The sequence below is a fragment of the Phoenix dactylifera genome, unplaced genomic scaffold (assembly GCF_009389715.1).
Source record: "Phoenix dactylifera cultivar Barhee BC4 unplaced genomic scaffold, palm_55x_up_171113_PBpolish2nd_filt_p 000568F, whole genome shotgun sequence".
In the NCBI taxonomy this organism is placed as follows: Eukaryota; Viridiplantae; Streptophyta; class Magnoliopsida; order Arecales; family Arecaceae; genus Phoenix; species Phoenix dactylifera.
In genome coordinates this window covers 208,316-216,946 of record NW_024067972.1, presented here as the reverse complement: position 1 = coordinate 216,946, position 8,631 = coordinate 208,316, and positions in this window count along the sequence as shown.

Below are 8,631 nucleotides of genomic sequence, written 5' to 3'. Positions count from 1 at the left end.
CGCAGGTTGTGATGAAAAGTTCTATCAATCTCAGGATCAAATGGGGTTAACTTATCCCTTAATGACCTTCTACCATGCATACATTATCACAACTTAATTAGATTTGACTCCTACAATGAACGAAATCCTAAAAGAAGAGAAGGGCTAGACACAGATGACCACAACCAACACCACACAACAATTTGACCCTATTAGTCTTAGAACTAAGTGAGGTTTAGTAGCTTCTTAAATCTAGTTGCACAGAGATGTATCAGGTTAAAAAGTTCCTGAAATTCTCTCCTAGATTAGACAGCTCCTAATCTCCCTTTCAGATTAAGCTTGAGCTTACCAGTTAAGCAATCCAGTAATCAGTGACCAGAAAAGTCCCGGGGTGTGTGGTGGTGCCAGAAGGGATACACCGATACCACAATATCCGTAACAGTTCTCACTGTTGTAAAACATTCCTAGACATCAACAATTACTAAATTCTCACTGGAGTGGCTTTCAGCCGCTTCTTTCCAAGAGCCTAATTGAGCTCGAAAACCCTAAGGCCAACGTCTAATTTGATTTTAATTTAATTTGGCTTAGGATAAGTATGCAAGGTGGTGATTTTTGGGCTAAGGACAGGTAATGACTTCCCGACCTTATCTTTTTAGTGAGTTTTGCCCTTAATTACTTTATGCAAATGCTTAATACTAAATGCAGCAAATAATCAATATTTTTTTTAAAGTTTTATGCAATGTCATTAGGTTGTATTGATTAAATGAGCAATCAATAAATTTTTTTTTAGTTTTTTTATATAATTTTTTATTTTTTATTTTTTTTTATATAGCAATAACTTGAATGTAAACTAAACACAATTCTTATGCGTCAGTCAATCTCCGAATGCCCGTTGAATAAGCTCTCGAGATTACTCCGTGAGGAGTCCCAATAGAAGTATGATAACCTCGGGGGATTGCACCTTATCAATTACTAGCAAAAATAATATAGATTTTTTAATAATTTTTTATTTTATTTTATTTTTTTGAATTTTTTATTTTATTTTATTTTATTTTTAATTTTTTTAAAATTTAAATTTCAAATTTTGAATTTCATAATTCAAATTTTGAATTTAACTTTTTGAATTTTTGAATTTTGAAATATATTTTTTTTCTCCAATTTTTTGTTTTGAATTTTTTTCGAATTTCAAATTTCAGAATTTAATAACTACGAAATTATTAACTGAAAATAATCAAAATAATAAAAATAAAAACTTACTACCGGAGTGCGTTCACTCCGGGCATCCAAAATTCAATTTGATCTTCGTGATCGTTCTTGCTTCTCGATTTGCCTCCCCGGCAACGGCGCCAAAATTCTGTTCGTCCGATTCCTGTCTACCTAAAAATATGCTAGACAGATCGTTGTCAGTACCGACGAACAAAAGTTAAATTTAATTCTACTCTTACCTTCCTTACTCGAAGAATAGTGGTCGTAAGAGGTCGATCCACAGGGAAGCGATTGGAGTTGCATAAAAATTAGAACGTTCACTCGGATTCAAAATCGATTTTTGAATATCAAAAGAAAAACATTACGTCGGGGATGTTGAATGTTTTCTAATTGAAAATAAACAAGGGGAAGAAGGAAAACTTTGCAATTGAAATTGGATGCAGAGTAGGGGTCGATTTCTAAAGACAGATTATGAATTAAAATCGTCAGTGGAACAGCAAAAATAAATTTCAGAGTTATCTTAAAACTAAAAATTTCAGAATATATAAAATAAATTGCGGAGACTAAACCAAACCTAGGGCACGGATTGAATAAAAGAAAATTAATAGATTGTATATTTAAGCAAATATTAAACCAAACCTAAAACACTTTCATGAAAGAAAATTGATTACAAGAACATAAAAGAAAATCCTTGAAATAAAAAGAACCAACAACTCGGCTGAACACTATAAAAAAATATTAAAATAATATTTTCTTCCTCCTTCTTCTCGGAAAACAGGGCTTCTCCCCTTTTTCTTTTGAACCAGCTGACTCCTCCTTCCTTCTTCTTCTTGGGACCCGACCTCAACCGAGCTCTTCAAGCTCTCGCCCCCTCCCTCCTGGTTCTTGGCCTCAACCCCCCCAACCGAGCACACCCCCTAGCCGATGGCCTCTCCCCTCTTCTTATAGGCTTGGAGATGTGGAAGAGGCGGGATCAGTGGGATCGGCTGGGGATGCGGGATCGCCGGTGATTGCGGAAGAGGGAGATGGCTGCGTGATGCTGGGATTTTGATGGCGTAGAGGAAGGAGATGGATCCGGGCGCTGGGAGGAGGGGCTGATCCGAGGGTGCTGCTGGCACGGATGCTTGGATGCGGAGGAGAAGATCACGGACGCGTGAGGGGAGTCGCTGATCTTCCCTTCTTTGATTGGAAGCGGGATCGATGGGATTTGCTTCCTATTTCCTTCTTCCGGTGATTTGGGAGGCGGATCCGGTCAATGGCTTGCCAACAGAGGGAGCCGGTGGATGCTCGAAGATGGCGGGCTAATGCGGAAGGAAGGAGGCGCTGGATGCTGTGAAGCTTCTGGGAGCTTGGATCACGGAGGAGACGCTGATCACGGGCTTCACGAGCGGCTGGGTTGCGGATGGAATCCGGAATGCTTCACGGCTGGCCGCAGCGGGATCGATGGGAGGTAGATGTGCGGACGTGGGCGTTGCTGGCACGCTATTGATGGATTCATTGCGTGAAGCTTGGAATGGGCTGCGGTCTCCCGTGATCGCATGGACCGGCTGGACTTGAATGCTTAGGCTCACGCGATGGGGAAGGAAGCTAGGATTTTGATGCGGCTCGGACGCTGGAAAATTCTGGGAGCACGTTGGGATTGAAGGCTGAAAACCGTTGGTGACGGAAGAGGTCCAGTTGCATCGTGGGGCTGAGCTCCATCACGTGGAGATGCTGGCTTGACTTGAGCTCAGGCTGCCGGGCATTAGGCTCAAACCCAATGTTAATTGGTTTCTTGGATTACTCGCACTGAAGCACAAATACTATATTAATTAGTTAATTTTATTATTAATGATTAGCTATAATACTAATTAAGATGGTATGACGATTGCACTTTTGTGCTCTCATCAGATAGCTTAACTAAACTGTGTATACAAAAACTATATCTATGTGTAGGGAACGGTAAACTGTGTGCACAAAACAGAAAACTGTGCCAGGCTATATTAAGTGTTAAAACATTGATTAATTGTGTGCCAAGCTTACTTAAATGTGTGCTATACTATATTACTTGTGTACCAAACTTATTAACCCAACTGCCACTTACTCATTATTTTCCTTTTTTTCTTCTTTTCGTTTCTTATTTTTCTTTCCTTTTTTCTTTTTTTTCTTTTTCTTTCCTAACCTAATTAAATATGTGCTAAGCTTGCTTAAATATGTGCCATACTATATTACATATGTACCAAGCTTACTAACCTAACTGCCACTCACTGTTTTCTTTTTCTTCTTTTTCTTTCTTTTTCTTTTAAGTCTTCTCTGCACACACTTAAATATTCTCTCAACACAGTAAAGTATTCTATACATCACACAGTTAAGTTAAATATTCTCTATACACAATTAAGTCTTATATGCACACATTTAAATTTTCTCTGCATACAGTTAAGTGTTCTATGCATCACACAGTTAAGTGTGTGCAGAGAAGACGTAATTGTGTACAGAGAACACTTAACTGTACTTAAATCTTCTTTTTCTTTCCTTTTCTTCTGTTTTTTTGCTTTTCTTTTCTTTTCTCTTTTTTTCTTCTTTTCTTTTTTCTTTTTCTTTCCTTTTCTTCTTTTTTCTTTTTTTTCTTTTTCTTTCCTTCTCTTCTTTTTCTTTCCTTTTTCTTCTACTTTTTTCTTTTCTTTTTTTGTTTTCTCTCCTTTTCTTCTCTTTCTTTCCTTTTCTTCTTTTTCTTTCCTTTTATTTCCTTTTTCTTCTTTTTCTTTCCTTTTCTTCCTTTTTCTTTTCTTTTTTTTCTTTTTTTTTCCTTTTCTTCTTTTTCTTTTTCTTCTTTCCTTTTCTTCCTTTTTCTTTTCTTTTCTTCTTTTTCTTTCCCTCTCTTCTTTCTCTTTCCTTTTTTCTCTTCTTTTTCTTTTTTTTTCTCTTCTTCTTTTCTTCTTCTTTCTTCTCCTCTCGCGAGCCGACAACGCCAAAAGGAGGCCGGGGGAGAGGGCCCGGCCGCCAAGGGGGCCGCAGGAGAGGGCCCGGCCATGTCAGATTTATTTATTTATTTATAATTATTTTATTTTATTAGAATATATTATTTATTTATTTATTTATTTATATTTATTTATTTATTTATTTATTTATGCATTTATTTTTCTTTTCTTTCTTTTTTTTCTTTTCTTCTTTTTCTTTCCTTTTCTTTTTTTTTTCTTTTCTTTTTTCTTCTCTTCTTCCCTTCTTCTTCTTTCTTCTTTCTTCTCCTCCCACGAGCCGGCGGCGCCGGAGGAGAACACCTCTCCTCCCGCTATAACAAAAAGTCCCGGTTGACCAGTCTTAAAATCTTCCATCCAATATCTTTACCAAGTTTAATTTTCGATCCTTGAGCCCCTTTTATTTTTTTAAAAAAGGCCCAAATAAATTTTAAACTTTAACCATTCGTATCGAGAAAACCCTTCCATTCTTCTCGATCTTCTCTAAAATTTTCTTTTCCTAGTTTTCCACCCCTAATGGATATTTCCAATCTTTTTCTATTTTCTCACCAGTAATCCGTCGAAAGATCTTTCCGACTTCCCCCTCCGATAATCCCTAGCGTCCACGTTGAATCTTTCGAGTTTGTCTTAGTCGGCCTCATCTCGTTTTTCCGACTGAATTACTATCCTGCAATGCTCTGTCAACGTCTTTTCTCGAACTTTTTCCTAATCCTTCCGACTTCGTCCGACTCATATTCACTCAAAGCCTCCATGATATTCCGACTCCCGCGCACTCCACCTCTACGCTTGACTCACTTTCCAAACTATTCTGTCTCCCCATTTTACCGTTCGGTCGAATAGTTTGAAAAGCCAATCTCTGTGGCTTCGAGGAGCCCAACTTCCGCACTCACGATTTCACTCTTCCCCTTGCGGGGGCGCTTGTCATTTTGTCTCCGGTCCTGAGTCATCTTTGTAGCCTTTTACCAGGTATTTTAGCCGTTAAAGCATAATTAACCTCATTTTATATCGAAAACCAAATTGTTATATAGTATTCTTGGTCATTAGTTTTAAAATTGTAAGCATGGTCAGAATTTGAGAAAATAAAGATAGAGAGTTTGAGATAGTACAGTTGACATATTAGTCACAAAAAAATATTATAATCTAATATTTATTTAGTGCTATTTCTATTATTTATTAGAGTTATGAAGATCATTCATTAATGCATAATGTTTTGCTCAAATATGTGTTTCTAATTTTGAAAGATATTATTGAAAAATATTGTTTGAATATAATTTTTGAATCTAAGATGGCTCCAATTCTGAGGAGAGATAAAACACCTTATGTTGTCCCAAAGAATATGGTCAATAGAAGGTGCTACTTCAGTCACTTCGTACATTTAATTCATCGTCACCCTTATTGAATCTATGTCTTAAGAGCAGACAAAAAGGGTGACCGGCACTCCATTTGGACGTATGCTGGCTCTTCTATATGTCAAGCAACGCAGGTTAGTACTAGACGCATTGCTCTCCTTCTAAGATGATGATGAGGAGGGTTTTATGTTTGGTAAGGTGCTAGTGCCTTGTAGAAAGCAATTTTGCACTCATCCTTGGTTTGAGTGCCACGGGCAATCAGGTCGTACTGCATAGGGAGGGGAGGGTTAAGTCTGACCTCATCACCCAATTTTTTGAGGGTGACCATAAAAAGGCTGATAGAGACGTAGTAAAAAATAAATTACAATATCTTGTTGCAAAGAGTGGACGACAAGATATAGAGAATTTCACCAAATTATAGGTTCTATATTTATTTGTGGCTATTCTCTTTCCAACCATACACTACTATGTTCCTAAGGCATTATGTTCATATCTTGATAATTTAGACTGCTTAGGATCATACGGTGGGGGCTTTCCGTTTTTGCTTTTTTTTGCCAGTAGATACCTAGTCTAGCTGAGAATGTGAGAACAAGGAACATCATCAGAAAAGAATCTACCAGTTATATCGATGGTTGCACGATTGCTCTAGTGGTAAGCATCTTTATATTTTTTTGCAATTTCATTATTAGGATATGTATTGACTTCAAATATGATGGTTACATTAGTTTTTGGCAAGCTTGGGCTATTGAGTATGTGAACAATCTTCTGAAAAGCCACCGGCCACCGTTTATGTATCCACGTCTCTTGCGTTGGAGCAACGCCCCATTCTCTCGCAAGGTGGAAGCGATCGCTAAAGTTATGAAAAACTTAAAAAGATTTCATGTTTGAATATTCATTTCTAACATCGCAACTATTTTAACCTAATACAAAACTTAAGTTTTTGCCCGCATCTAGTGATCGAAAAGCTAGAGCCTAGGGAGGAGTTGCACCTTCTCTCGTGAGGAAGGCCACAAGTGTAGGCTCTGATAGAGAAGCGAAGAGATGAGATATTGCAAGAGAGTATGTAGGAGATAGGAGAGGTCTCTGCATACTTTTATTTCTATTTGGCACACACATACAACTACTTGGCACATATTTATTTCTATTTGGCATGCACCTTTCACTTGCCGGCACACAGTTAACTCCATATAGCACACACCTATCATGTACCTGCACATTATTAGCTCTTGGTAGCACACCCTTCCAACCACTTGACACACTTTTATTTCTATTTGGCACACACTTCTCACTTGCCGGCACACAGTTAACTCCATATAGCATACACCTATCATGTCTCTGCACATCATTAGTTCTTGGTAGCATACACTTCCAACCACTTGGCACATATTCTTTTTTTATTTGGCACACACCTCTCACTTGCTGGCACACAATTAACTCCATATAGCATACATCTATCATGTCTCTGCACATCATTAGTTCTTGATAGCACACACTTCCAACTACTTGGCACATACCATTTTCTTGCTGGCACTCAGTGAAATACATACACTTATTAGGATAATTTATATTGTTTTAGTTTTTGTCATCCAGCCAAAGCAAACGATATCCAATCGAATGTCTAGAGAAATGTATTAGAGTGGTTGAGAGATCCTTGATCGCACATGGCTTGAAATTAGAAGAACCTCAAACGTTCGAGGATGTTGAAGAGGAGGACGCTCAGACGGTCCTATTCGATAAGTGGCTGTCATGTGTCAAGAAGATCCTCCAAGAGAAGGGTCTCATGAAGGATGACCAATTTGGTGAGCATATCACAGGTCCTGCTGAGGTAAGCAAAGTTTGACCATTTATTACCTCAGTCATCTTGTGAAGCATGTTATTTTGTATGAACTATATAGCACACATTATTAGGTGAGGGCAGAGCATACTGCAGTTGGTATAGATCCTCATCGAGCAGTAGTAGACATAGAGGATATACACCATAGTGCAGATGTTGCAAATGTATTTAATTATTTGTTTCTGCCAATATATGATTTTAGAATTGTAGTATGAATGCTTAGTACATAAAATGCATAATCCTGTCAGGTCATTTGGTTCACTGATGTTGAGTGCGAGAAGGAACGTAACCCCACCACCAAATATGTGTCCTCTTTATGTAGGCAGGTGAAGTTGGGAGCATGCGAGAGAAAGCCTACAGAGAAGGCAAAGGCCATATCATAGCTTTCGAAGACATATAAAAGAGCAAGAAAGAAACAACAAGTCAGTAAGATAGGTGAAGGTAGTATAGCCCATTCCCTTAGCAAGGAGGATTTGCCTGCTTAGTCATCTTCTTTATTGGAGCCTATCACTTCTGCACTTATGGAGCTGCACAAGTCAGTTCTAATCAAAAAAAAAAAATTCCCCCTGGAGAGGCATAGAAATTTGTCATGTAAATATTATGTTTCCATATGTCATTTACTTTGCTAACTAAAATTGTTTCTTTCACCTTTCATCACCCCTAGCATTTTGGACCATCCACAACAGTCATAAATGTTGAGAGATCGGCGATGCTAGAGAGGCGAAGACATGTTGCATGAATGCATACCGATCACAAGAAGGGGGAAGATAATATACTCCTTTTGTACTATGAAGCAGCAATTGATTTCTTCCTTGATAAAGATCACTTCGTATCAGTTACTTATATATATATATATATATATATATATATATATATATATATATATATATATATATATATATGCAATTTTGCATTCTTAACTATGTACCAATGTTAAATAGTTGCATGCATTATGTAGCGACACCATCTAGAAGGATGCAGATACCTCCAAACCTTCATGCACCGGTGATGCCATAGATTAGCTCCTTCATGATAGGCCTCTATGCAGTAATGTATGTAAATTAGAAACATCTATCTCATCTAATTCTGTTCTTTACTATCTTAACATGTTGTTTTATTAAGTACAGGTCATGAACGTGTACTTCCATGTCATGGAGCTATTTCATCAGGAGTATGGGAAGACCATTAATCCAGTTTTATTCTTGCATTGCGAGATATAAGTAGTGAATTACTATGAAGCATGCCTTATATTAGTTACATTACTGGGTAGCATGTTATTTTAATTGTGTGCTATCTTAAGTTTACTCTA